Source organism: Geotrypetes seraphini, chromosome 8, assembly GCF_902459505.1.
Source record: "Geotrypetes seraphini chromosome 8, aGeoSer1.1, whole genome shotgun sequence".
Taxonomy (NCBI): Eukaryota; Metazoa; Chordata; class Amphibia; order Gymnophiona; family Dermophiidae; genus Geotrypetes; species Geotrypetes seraphini.
The window spans coordinates 170,408,626-170,422,011 of NC_047091.1; positions in this window are offsets into that span (position 1 = coordinate 170,408,626).

Here is a 13,386-nt window from a genome sequence, read left to right on the forward strand (position 1 = left end):
TTTACTATGTTACCTGGCAGAAACCCAAAGAGTAGCAATGTTCCAGAGCTGAGATTGTGATGTCATAATGCCTCATTCCAGCAATGCCTGAGAGCCAACCTCAGCAGTGATGTCACAATGGCTTGATTAGATGGCAACTTCAGCATTTGGAACCAGGTGGACTTTACAGTCTACGAGCCAGAAATATCAAAGAAGAGACAAGTTAACTTAATCATGTATTTTTAATGGGAATAACTAATGGGCAGACTGGATTTACTGTTTAGGTCTTTATCTGCCGTCATTTACTATGTTACTATATTTAAGAAATGTTAATCTAACTCAAGACTCCCAGAAAAATCACTTCATTTTTTTTCGTCCAGCCTAATAACTTGGGCTTGCATAACACTGGTTCACGTTAGAGTGCAGTTTTCTGGTTATAAAAATGCTGATGCTTTTTTCTCTGTGTTTCTATACAGTCTTGAAACCCAATGATTTCTTTCTGTAAAATGGAATCAATATTTCCATAACCCAAATCTGCACCCGAGCTAAACAGATAGATGTTGATTTGTACTGTGTATTATTAAAAAAAAAAAAAAAAAATCTTTGCACCCCTGTAATTTTTCGCAATAGGATATCTAAAGAATACAATTCAAAATGCATTCAAGTAGACGTTGGTTTCATCGATCTACACGCAAAAAACAACGTAAAAACTGCGGAAGATGTACAAGATGCAGGCGTTGTTTATTTAAACAATCAAATTGCAGTAAGATATACAACCTTATTACCAACCAGGGGACCCGACACGGTCCGTGTTTCGGACAACACCTTCCTCAGGAGTCCTAATGAATATAAATATTAAATCTAAGATAATGTGTTTAATACTTAATAACGGGAGAAGATGGTGTGACAGATTAATAATCAATAAGTGCCATGCAAAAACATAATGACGTGATGTAGTGAAGAAGTGTTACACGATATATGTGAAAATTAATATCTCTAAATTGTTAAGAAGATATATAGTGATGTGAGTATGGTTAGCATGCATGAACAAAATGAAAACAGAGTGACACTAAGTATAAGATCTACACAGCATACTCTGTACGTTCAGCATGATAGTACAAACATGGGACCCCATTATAGTGGTCAACAAGTATTTTGCTACTGGAGTTCTGATACCCGTATATTACCAAGGGCCACATGCTGACTCTAAATCTGAAAACAGTTTTTGTCTATCACATCCTGTTTTTAAGTTATACACCAGTTTGTGTTTATATCATTTTCATCGATAATGCTACCTTGAAGCGTCGGTATTTTGCTGTTTCTGTAACCCAATATTGCATTTCAGCACCCAAGAAGTACGTTTGGTTTCGAGAAAAGTGAAACCAAAATCAAAGAAGGTGTTTTTCTTGGACCCAAAATCTGTGAACTCCTTGATGATGCATTCAAAACAGAAGCTGAACCCAGCTGAGTCAGCAGCATGGGAAGCATTCGTGCTGGTTGTTCAGAATTTTCTGGGTAATCACAGATCAGAGAACATGCTGACGGCATATCAGCTAATGGGTGCCAGAATATCACTTAAAATGCACTTCTTATATTCTTACCTCAACTTCTTCCCATCCCATCTTGGTGATGTCATCGATGAGCATGGGGAAAGATTTCATCAATATATCAAGGTGAGGGAAAGCAGATATCAGGGAAAGTTCAGTCCCAGAATGATGGGAAACTATTGTTGGTTCTTGCAAAGAGAGACAAATGTGCAGTACAAGCGTAAAAGCATTTCTGAACATGCCGACATCACTTTTGTTTGAGTTAAGAGAGGTGTAAATATAGGCTGTAACATGTCTCCTTATTGTCTTCGTGTTTATTTTCAGAGTAAACTCCTTAACACAAGTTTGGTGGGACACAGTTCATACTCGCAATATTGGGCCGATATGGCAAACTGTAAAAATTCAGTATCGTGTATCTCAGAAACCTGACGTGCTAGCTGAATTTCAATTGCAGATCTAAAATCAGCGTCATTAAATTAACTAAGAACACTTCATAAGTTCTCAGTAGCAAAAGAAAAACTTTTTTTTGTTCTTCACCAGTGTTAACCAGCCGGCGACCATGAATATTTTGTTGACCGCCGCTGATGTTGTATCTGGAAATTCATTGCTGGCCTCCAGGTTTACAGAGCTAACGAAAACAGAGCCGGTTAACCAGCTATAAAAGATATTGCCTAAAGATAGGACTGATGTTTATGCGGTCCAATTTATGTGCTTAATTTAACTGGCTAGGTGCTGACTGATTCTGCCCCTGGAATGCCCCCCAAATAGCTGGTTTCAGCTTGGGCACTAAGGTCCTGATTCTATAAACGGTGCCTAAATATAGGTGCTGAGGAATGTGCGGCATAGCTCATAACAATCTTAAATTAGGCGCCATTTATAGAATTGTGCATTGTGTCGCCAAAATTGGACTTAGGCACCAGTAGGCTTCAAAACCCTAGGTGCCCCCTATTTATGCCAGGGTTCTCTTGGCCTAAATAAGATCATAAGGACATAAGAATAGTCTTAGTGGGTCAGACCAATGGTTCATCTAGTCCAGTAGCCCGTCTTCATGGCAAAAATCCCAAACTAGCAACATTCCGGAACCCTAAAGAGCATCAAGATTCCATGCAGAATCTCATAAGAACATAAGAAGTGCCTCTGCTGGGTCAGAGCAGAGGTCCATCATGCCCAGCAGTCCGCTCACGCGGTGGCCCATCAGGTCCAGGACCTGTATAGTAATCCTCTATCTATACCCTTCAATCTCCTTTTCCTTCAGGAAATCGTCTAATCCCTTCTTGAACCCCAATACCGTACTTTGTCCTATCACACCCTCTGGAAGCACATTCCAGGTGTCCACCACCCTCTGGGTAAAGAAGAATTTCCTAGCATTGGTTCTGAATCTGTCCCCTCTTAATTTTTCCGAATGCCCTCTCGTTCTTGTAGTTTTCGAAAGTTTGAAGAATCTGTCCCTCTCCACTTTCTCCATGCCCTTCATGATCTTGTAGGTCTCTATCATGTCCCCTCTAAGTCTCCGTTTTTCTAGGGAAAAGAGCCCCAGTTTCTCTAATCTTTCAGCGTATGAAAGGTTTTCCATACCTTTTACCAGTCGCGTCACTCTCCTCTGAACCTTCTCGAGTATCGCCATATCCTTCTTAAGGTACGGCGACCAATATTGCAAGATTCCGGAATCTCAACTGGTAGCAAGATTCCATGCTATGGATCCCAGGGATAGCAGCAGCTTCCCCCATGTCTGTCTCAATAGCAGACTCTGGACTTTTCCTCCAGGAACTTGTCCAAACCTTTTTTTAAAAACCAGCTAGGTTAACTGCTCTTAACACAACCTCTGACAATGTGTTCCAGAGCTGAACTGTTCTCTGAGTGAAAAAATATTTCCTCCCATTGGTTTTAAAAGTATTTCCCTGTAACTTCATTGAGTGTCCCCTGGTCCCCTGCATGTAGTGTCCCCTAGTCTTTGTAATACCAGTCCCTAAGTCCAATTTAGACACAAACACACCCAAAATTCCCTCACAATCCTCCCCTAATCATCCCCATTTTCTGGTACACCACTGAGTGCCAGGTGGACTTCTATGGCTCATATCCTGAAGATGGCAAAGAAAGTCTAGGAACAAGTACAGTGCTCCCTCGCGAATTCGCGGTCGGTGGTTCGCAGTCCCAGTCATTCACAGTATTTTCCAACCACGAATGACCGGGCATGAGAGGGCAGCCAAAGCGCCGGCGAGTGAAGGAAATCACTCACTGTATGCTCTGACTGCCTCTTCCTGTACTAAAGTCGGGCCTTACCAATCAGGAACTCCGTGTCAAAGCAGCTCCTGATTGGTGAGGCCCGACTTTAGTACAGGAAGAGGCGGTCGGAGCATACAGCGCTGGCGCTCCGGCTGCCCTCTCTTGTCTCCCCTGCCTAAAATCCATATTCGCGTTGTTTTGAAATTCGCGGGGGTTCCTGGAACGGAACCCCTGCAAATTTCAGGGGAGTACTGTACTCTATACCACATTCGTTGTTATTTGAATCATGAACTGATGAGTATAACTGTTGGGCAGACTGGATGAACCCTTCAGGTCTTTATTTGCCTTCGTCTTGCTGTGTTGATAATTGACTATAACTGAAGTTAATTTGCACTAATTTGCAGTTACGTTTGCAACTGTACTTAATATTCTGTAACCTTAGCGCATTATTCCTTTAAGCCCTGAGTCTATAAAGTCCACCTCTAACCACATCTATGTTTAGTAATAGGCGCTGTGGGCTAGGCGTCTACTTTTTATAGAATCTAGTTTTTCAAGTTAGGCGCTTAATTTTCAATTAAGTTCAATTGAAGTCATTCGTGAGGGGGATGAGAGCCAGTATTAAGCCTATTGTTCAATTAAGTTAGGCGCTGATCGGAGCCTAACTTTAGGCGGACTTTATAGAATCCGGACCTAGGGTTTTGTGCACATGGGAGGGGCATCGGTATGTCAGGGTTATGTTTAGCACTTACTCATTAAGGTCCCAGTTCTATAAATGGTACATTAAACATGAGAACTAAGGAACATAGCGCCTGTCAATCTTCAGTTAGGCGCCTTTTATAGAATCACACCTAGCAGCGCCTAAAGTGGAGTTAGGTGATGGTAGAATAAAACGTGGCACTTTCTTCTTTGGTGTAATGGTTAAGAACTGTGTTTCCTCCCTGGAGCAGAGGGGTAAGATCTGAGCACTGCACGTGCTCAGAAAAAAAAAAAAAAAAAAAATCTCTCTGAGCTATTGGAGAGCTTATCCGCAAATTGGGAGCTGTTGGGACAACACCCATATGTGCTGACTATCCTGCTATCCACAGAGAACCTACGTTACAGGTAAGTAACTACACTTTTCATCATAGCAGGATAATGAGATTAAATCCCAGGTTGTCTCCTCAGAGATTCAGTTTCTCTTGCTTGGAGTGTGGCGCAGTGGTTAAAGTTACAGCCTCAGCACCCTGGGGTTGTGGGTTCAAACCCACGCTGCTCCTTGTGACCCTGGGCAAGTCACTTAATCCCCCCATTGCCCCAGATAGATTGTGAGCGCGCCAGGACAAACAGGAAAAAAACGCTTGAGTACCTGAATAAATTCACACAAACCATTCAGAGTTCCCCTGGGAGAACAATATAGGAAACTGAATAAATAAATAGTGTGAAAAGTTTCAGCCTCTGATAACCAGAGCTGGTATTGTGACATCATAATACCTCATTCCACCAATAAGAGCCAACCTCATCAGTGATGTCACAATGGCTTGATTGTCCTATACTTGGCTCTTTTTTACTACATTTTGATTTCTAGAGTGGCGCAGTGGTTAAAGCTACAGCCTCAGCACCCTGAGGTTGTGGGTTCAAACCCAAGCTGCTCCTTGTGACCCTGGGCAAGTCACTTAATCCCCCCATGGCCCCAGGTACATTAGATAGATTGTGAGCCCACCAGGACAGACAGGGAAAATGCTTGAATACTTGAATAAATTCACGTAAACTGTTCTGAGCTCTCCTGGGAGAACGGTATAGAAAACTGAATAAATAAATAAACAAAATACTGTTATGGGGCTATCGCTGGCCTATTATGTTTTGATTTTATTGTTGTATTTTATTGTGATGCTTTATTCTCTGATTGTGAATTGTTTTTCTTGTAAATTGCTTTGATCTTACAAGGCAATCACAGTCAACTGAAATTTTAGCCAGACTGTTACTGAGAGCAATTTATGGCATAACAGCAGAGCTGGAGGATCGTGTTCTATCTGCAAATGAGAGATAGAACCAAATATTCCAGCCTAATTTCCACTCTCTTCTCCTATTCTCTCTCTCTCTCTCTCTCTTTCAGTGGCGTACTGTAGGTAGGAAGCTCCCGGGGCAGTGGCGTTCCCCTCCCCCATGCCCTCCTCTCTGCCCCTGCTCCTTCGCCCTCCCACACACCACACTTGTGCCCTCCATTCCCCCCGTCCCTCTTTAAATCTTCGCCAGCGCAAGTAGCTACGCTGGCCTGCTGCTCACGCCGGTGTTGGTTTTTCCCTCTGACGTCACTTACTGGCCTAGTGACCAGGAAGTGATTTCAGACGGGAGCAGGCCGGCGCGAGTAGTAGACCAGAGAAGTTGCTCACACAGGCGAAGATTTAAAGAGGTATGAGGGGAAGGAAGGATATGAGCATGGCGTTGGGGGGGCGCAGAGAGGTGCTGGGTCTCCACCATGGTAGTGCCCAGGGCAGTCTGCCTCCCTTACTATGCCACTGTAACATAGTAGCATAGTAGATGACGGCAGATAAAGACCCGAATGGTCCATCTAGTCTGCCCAACCTGATTCAATCTAAAAATTTGTTGGTTTTCTTTTTCCTTCTTCTTCTTAGATATTTCTGGGCAAGAATCCAAAGCTCTGCCCGGTACTGTTCTTAGATTCCGTCTCCATCAAAGCTCACTCCAGTCCATCTACACCCTCCCAGCCATTCAAGCCCTCCACCAAACGGCCATATACAGACACAGACCATGCATGTCTGCCCAGTACTGGCCTTAGTTCTTCAATATTTATTATTATTTTCTGATTCTAGATCCTCTGTGTTCATCGTCACCGTTTTCATCTCCACCACCTCTCTCGGGATCGCATTCCAGGCATCCACCACCCTCTCCATAAAGAAGAATTTCCATACATTGCTCTTGAGTCTCCCACCCCTCAGCCTCAAATTATGTCCTCTGGTTTTACCATTTTCATTTCTCTGGAATAGATTTTGTTCTACGTTAATACCTTTCAAGTATTTGAACGTCTGAATCATATCTCCCCTGTCCCTCCTTTCCTCTAAGGTATACATATTCAGGGCTTCCAGTCTCTCCTCATACGTCTTTTGACGCAAACCTCCTATCATTTTCGTGGCGCTCCTCTGGACCGCTTCAAGTCTTTTTGTGTCCTTTACCTCTTCATTTTCTCTGTCCTGTTTTATTTTGGAGTTCCTTTCATGCTTTTTAAATTAAGACTGTCCACCGCTCTGCTCCGCTGTGGCAGTAAGAGTGGCATAGACCAGCTTTTCTATCCAGTATGTACCTTAATTTAAAACAAATCAAGAAAAATACCTTTTGTTGGCAGCGCTTGATTTTCTTCGGAGACACGTTGGGTATCACACTGACTTCTAGGCCTGCTGTAGTTTGTGCCTCCTTGGGCCACTTCATTTGATAAAAAAAAACAAATGAAACATTAAGCGCAGTGAGAAAAAAAGCATTAAAGATGGTGGATGGTAGAAAGACTCCTTCAGACGCAAAAGCTTGGCTACAATATTTGATCTCAAAGCAATTACATTTAAACATATAGGAATTTAAAAAAAAAAAAAAAATACAAATATAAACCAGATTCATGAAGGAGTGGGTTAGTGGTTAGAGTTACAGCCTCAGCCCCCTGTGATTGTGGGTTCAAACTCCGCCCTGCTCCTTGTGACCCTGGACAAGTCACTCAGGCCAGGATTTTCAAAAGCCCGTGTTAAAAAGCGACGGTCTGCTACCGCGGCCGTTTTGATACCGAATCTAAAAACCCAAGACAGTCTTTTAAAAAAATTGCGCATGCAAATAAGATCGGTGGCGAGCAGCAAAGATTTCCTACATTTGCATGTGCCCATCACTGATGGGCACATGCGCAGAAAAACGCCGTAAAAAAAACCCCAAAACACATTCTTCTGTTGCACTATTGGACGCATGGAAAGGAGAGGAGGGGAGAAGCAACATTGACTTTTTTTCAATCGTGCATAAAACACGCCTTTCTCTCCCCAAAACTACTATAATTCAGGTGAATCTTGTCATTTGTTTTTAATGTAAAATGCAATTAAGACCCAGAGCCAGAAACACACAAGACAAGGGTTTCATACACGTGCTCAAGAAGAAACGTTGGCTTTTAAGAAGCACGCATGAAACACGCCTGTCTCTCCCAAAAACTCAAAAGTAGCGTGATTTTACAACCCTCCATTAAAAATATATAGATACACATTATTATTTTTTCATTAGCCACCGTCAAAATACAAGCGCTGGCACTGTAACGGCACTCCCGGACCAGCCGCTGCTTTTTGATGCCAGAAGCCTCGGCGCTTTTTAAGAATCCACCGGAGGGGTCATTTCAACGTTAAAGAGCCCATTTGCATGCCATTGTCCGAGACTGCTAGAAACCTCGCTAAAAACAGAGATAATCCGTTTTGATAATCTGCCGCTAAAATGCGTACAGGCTAAACCGCCAGAAAAACAGTTTAGCAACGGCGTTAAAGTTTTGAGAATCGTGCCCTCAATCCACCATTGCCCCAGGTACATTAGATAGATTGTGAGCCCACTGGGACAAAAATGCTTGAGTACCCTCCAGGGATTCAAGACAAAGTTAGACAAGTTCCTGCTGAACCGGAACGCACGCAGGTAGGGCTGGTCTCAGGGTACTGGTCTTTGACCTAGGGGCCGCCGCGCGAGCGGACACAATGGACCAATGACCACAATGGACCAATGACCCAGCAGCGGCAATTCTTTTTTTTTTTTTTTTTTATAGTTCAATATTTTTTATTGAGTTTTTTGAAAAAATATAAGAAACAGTTCAAGTACAAGATATCAAAAAGTAAAACAAAACATTTAGTATAACAAATATTCAGTTACAGTGTGCAGTATAGAACTGAATCGTTTTAAAAGATCCAAAGTACTAGGACTGTTCATGAAAAAATAATAAAAGAAAAGATAAGAGGAAAGAGAAATTGAAGGAAGAAAGAAAAAGAATAAAACGAGGAAAAAGATGAAGGTAAAGAAAAAGAAGAGGAAGAAGAAGACAGGAGTGTCTATGAAATAGATTGAACATATGAGTCCAGGAATTTCCAGGGTGATTTACATTGTATCAAACTTTTGGAAAGTCGAATTATATTTTTCTTTTCATAAGCATATGATTCAAATTTATGATACATGCTCAAAGAATTCCACCAAAAGGTATAGTTTAGTAATGAAGAGCAATTCTTATGTTAGTCTTCATGGATTTCTTGAATAGCAAGGTTTTTATTTCTTTTCTGAAAGTTTTGTAGTCTGGGGTCGCGATTGGTCGATTGGAGAGTTGGGGGGTCTAGTTTTGCTGCCTGTGTGGCTAGAAGGCCATCGTACAGTTTTTTTCCGTTTGATGTCTCTGATTGGAGGGTGCGTGAAGGGTGTCTGGGTTCTCCTGTGTCTGGTTGTGGTGGTTTGGATTAGGCGGTTGTTCAAGTAGGCTGGGCTGTCACCGTTTATGGAGTTAAATAATAAGACAGTAGAGTTTAAATAGTATTCTTGCTTGAATTGGGAGCCAGTGTGAGTCGCGATATGCCTCGGTGATGTTCCGACAAGGCTCTTGTTTCGTCCAAAAAGAGGCTGCATTAGGGAAAATTTTTCCAAAGTCAATTACAAACCGCCAATCCGTGCCAAACTCGATTCGTGCAACCCGCTCATAAAACAGGCTTCCGCAATACATGCCTGTTTTAAGAGCTTACAGATTTCCGGCTCCATGATGTCACTACCGGGAGACCCAGTTGTCAATCATCATAAATGTACAGTGGTGCCTCGCATAAAGAACGCCTCGCACAGCGAACACTGCACACAACGAACTTCATGTCATGATTCATACAACGAACTTCGTTTCAGGCAGTCGTTAGTCACTGCGCTTAACGCGTTTCACATAACGAACTTTTCGCATAACAAACTTGCTCCTGGAACGAATTAAGTTTGTTGTGTGAGGCACCACTGTACTTTAATAAAGCGCGCACCACTCGATCCTTTGATGGAGACCCTTAGGCCAAATGGTATCCAGAAAGAATATGTAACGTTGTTCACACTGATATAATCTTCTCGTAACATTATACCCCGCCGTTGTGTTAAAGGGGCGGGGTCTAGCACAAAGCATTTGAAATCTTCAAAGGTATGCTTTTATGCTCAAAACAAATTAACGTCCATATACAACGCGAGTATGAATGAGGGTATATATCAAACCAATATTCGCAGGTGATGAACCTTAAACCACCCCTTGATCTTGGAAACAGTTACTTGGGTGGTCGCGTCGAGTGTTGTAAACTTCAGCTAAGGGATTGTGGCCCTGTGGAAACCCCCCTAAGGGTGAAACATGTTGCAATATCAGGTTTATTTATTTATTTATTTACTTTACTTACAAAGGCGCTCTAAGCGTTTTAGGGCGGATTTGGCACACGCTAAATCAACTCGTGCCTAACCGCTAACACATCCGTAGGATAACATGCACGCGTCGGCGTTTAACACGTTTAGTGCGCGCTGATATTTCGCAAGCGCTAATAAGCTTAGCGCACCTTTGTAAAAGAGGGGGGGGGTCAGAGTAAGTTACAAGACATTCACGGTGGCGGAACATGTTCGGATGTAGAAAGGCGTTCACAGTAGTTACAGAAGAAATTACAGGCCGTTTAAGAAAAGATTTGTGGCAGAACAATGAGTCCACAGGAAAGGGAGAATGGAGAAGTCTGTTGGTTGGAGCTGTTAGAACATAAGATTTGCCACTGCTGGGTCAGACCAGTGGTCCATCGTGCCCAGCAGTCCGCTCCCGCGGCGGCCCTCTGGTCAAAGACTAGCGCCCTAACTGAGACTAACCCTACCTGAGTACGTTCTGGTTCAGCAGGATCTTGTCTAACTTCATCTTGAGTCCCTTGAGGGTGTTTCCCCCTATGTCTTGAATCCCTGGAGGGTGTTTTCCCCTATAACAGCCTCCGGAAGAGCGTTCCAGTTTTCCACCACTCTCTGGGTGAAGAAGAACTTCCTTACGTTTGTACGGAATCGATCCCCTTTTATCTTTAGAGAGTGCTCTCTCGTTCTCGTTACCTTGGAGAGGGTGAACAAACCTGTCTTTATCTATTTTGTCTTGAATCCCTGGAGGGTGTTTTCCCCTATAACAGCCTCCGGAAGAGCGTTCCAGTTTTTTACCACTCTCTGGGTGAAGAAGAACTTCCTTACGTTTGTACAGAATCTATCCCCTTTCAACAGAGTGCCCTCTCGTTCTCCCTACCTTGGAGAGGGTGAACAATCTGTCTTTATCTACTAAGTCTATTCCTTTTAGTACCTTGAATGTTTCGATCATGTCCCCTCTCAGTCTCCTCTTTTCAAGGGAGAAGAGGCCCAGTTTCTCTAATCTCTCATTGTACGGCAACTCCTCCAGCCCCTTAACCATATTAGTCGCTCTTCTCTGGACCCTTTTGAGTAGTTGACTTTGTTCAGTTGGCTTTGGGTACGCATCCCCGGTATTCCATAAAACTGCACACAAATTGTAGGGCTGCACCTGCTATGGCCGCGCCTCCTTTCGGGCCGTGTGCTTTAGAATTTGGGCACGCATTGCGATAGAACAGCACATCGAAAAACGTGAACCCGATTCCAAATTGGTGCCAGTTAGCACCCAATTACTGGCATTACTTGGCTCCTTAATCAATTTAATTGGGTGCACACCTTGGCCCTCTTTTACAAAGGTGCGCTCAGCGTTTTAGCGCAGATTTAGCACGCGCTAAATCAACGCGTGTGCTAGCCGCTAATGTGTCCATAGGATAACATGCATGCGTTAGCGTTTAGCATGTGTTTAGCGCGCGCTAAAAAGCGTAGCGCACCATTGTAAAAGAGGGGATAAGAGTATCTGGTTTAGTTGTATGTATTTCATTTTGCTTTGCATTTTGAAAAATCATTCTGTGGTGGAATGCAAGTCTGAAAATTAAATTAAAATGTTTTTCTCCAGTTGGTTTAAAATCTTCTACCTGCTGGTTTCATGGTGTGCCCCTCCTTCTAAATAACCGTTTCCTATGCACCTGTTCACTCTTTTTCACCTTTACTTTTTCATTCACTTCTTTTTAGATCTACACTGATCTCTTCCTCGTCTTGATTTGATTCCCACGTCCACTGTAAAATTTGTTTTACTTACAGTGTTATTGTTTTCAACTAGTCCTCCACTCATCAGGACCCTCCCCAGCCTATAATCCTCTTCTCAGCCTCCGTTCTTTCTAAAATTATCGTTTCTAAAATTTGGAACTACCATCTTTGTGTGATCAGACACTTTTTTCATATTGAACCACGCTAGCCAATGATCATGTGACCTCAAGTGACCAATCACTGTAGCATCATGACTTTGCTGTTCATTGCAGAAAGACTTCAGTTGTCCAGCAGAGCTCCACTGAAAGAATGCCTAGACAGGAAATACCATATATTACAAAACACTTTTCATATTCTAAGAATACATTTCTCCCTCCGAATCCACGCTTTCAGCATCCGCGGATTCAGTTATTCGCAGTTTTAAACCCATTTTAATTTTTCAGGCTATTTTAAGCCTTACCTGGTGGTCTAGCAGGTTTTCGGGGCAGGTGCGATCTTCCCACACTCCTGCCCCGTGCAGATCGCTCACAGGAAATGGCTCGAGAGACTAAGGGAGCTCAGGGCAGCCATTTCCTGTGAGCGATATGCACGAGGCAGGAGTGTGGGAAGATCGCTCCTGCCCCAAAAACCCACTAGACCACCAGGCAAGGCTTAAGGGGGGGCTTACAGGGCTTAAAATAGCCAGGGGGAAGCGGGGGTTAGGGGCAGAACCAGACCGAATATTATTCACAGTTTTTTAATATTCGCGGGACGGCTCTGCCCCTAACCCCATGGATACGGAGGGAGAAGTGTATGTACTAATGGTTTACTACTGGTACTGCAAATGCACTTCTCCCTCCGTATTCACTGTGATAGGGGATTAACAGACCCACGAATACAGAAAAACCGTGAATAACTTATTCATATGTTATTCGCGGTTTTCTATCAAAAACCATCGTGAATATGGTAAAAAATGCGAATAACATGGCGGGAGACCTGGCCTGTTCCTGAAGGAGAGGCCAAACACAGTGAAGAAAGGGCTGGACATCATCGATTTTCTCTGTAAATAGTTGGAATCAGCGATTTCTCTATGGAAGCTGATGTAAGTTTTTGGAGGGGAGGAGCCAGCAAGCTGAAAAACCGTGAATAATTGAAACCGCGATTGCTGAAACTGCGAATATGGAGGGAAAAGTGTACACCCTTATCCTCTCTGTCTGATGCCGTCCTGAGGGAGATTGCTGTCTATATATTTTCTTTGCATTTCCCTTAAAACAAAAGCCAGATTAATGATTTGGCAATAATGATGTTCACTTGAACTTCACACCAAAGGTAACATCAATCTGTCACAGCGCTGGACAGAAAGTAGCATAAGAGACCATATATGGCATAAGTTAAATAGGTTACAATGTATCGCTGACTCAGCGAACCAACTGGCACCACAGAGTCTTATAACCAGGAAGAGCAATCCATGTGCAAAGCACAGAACTCACGAAAGAGTAGACGATATATTACAGAACTGAAAAGAGTTCAAAGCATAAATCATTCTGGAAAATTGTCC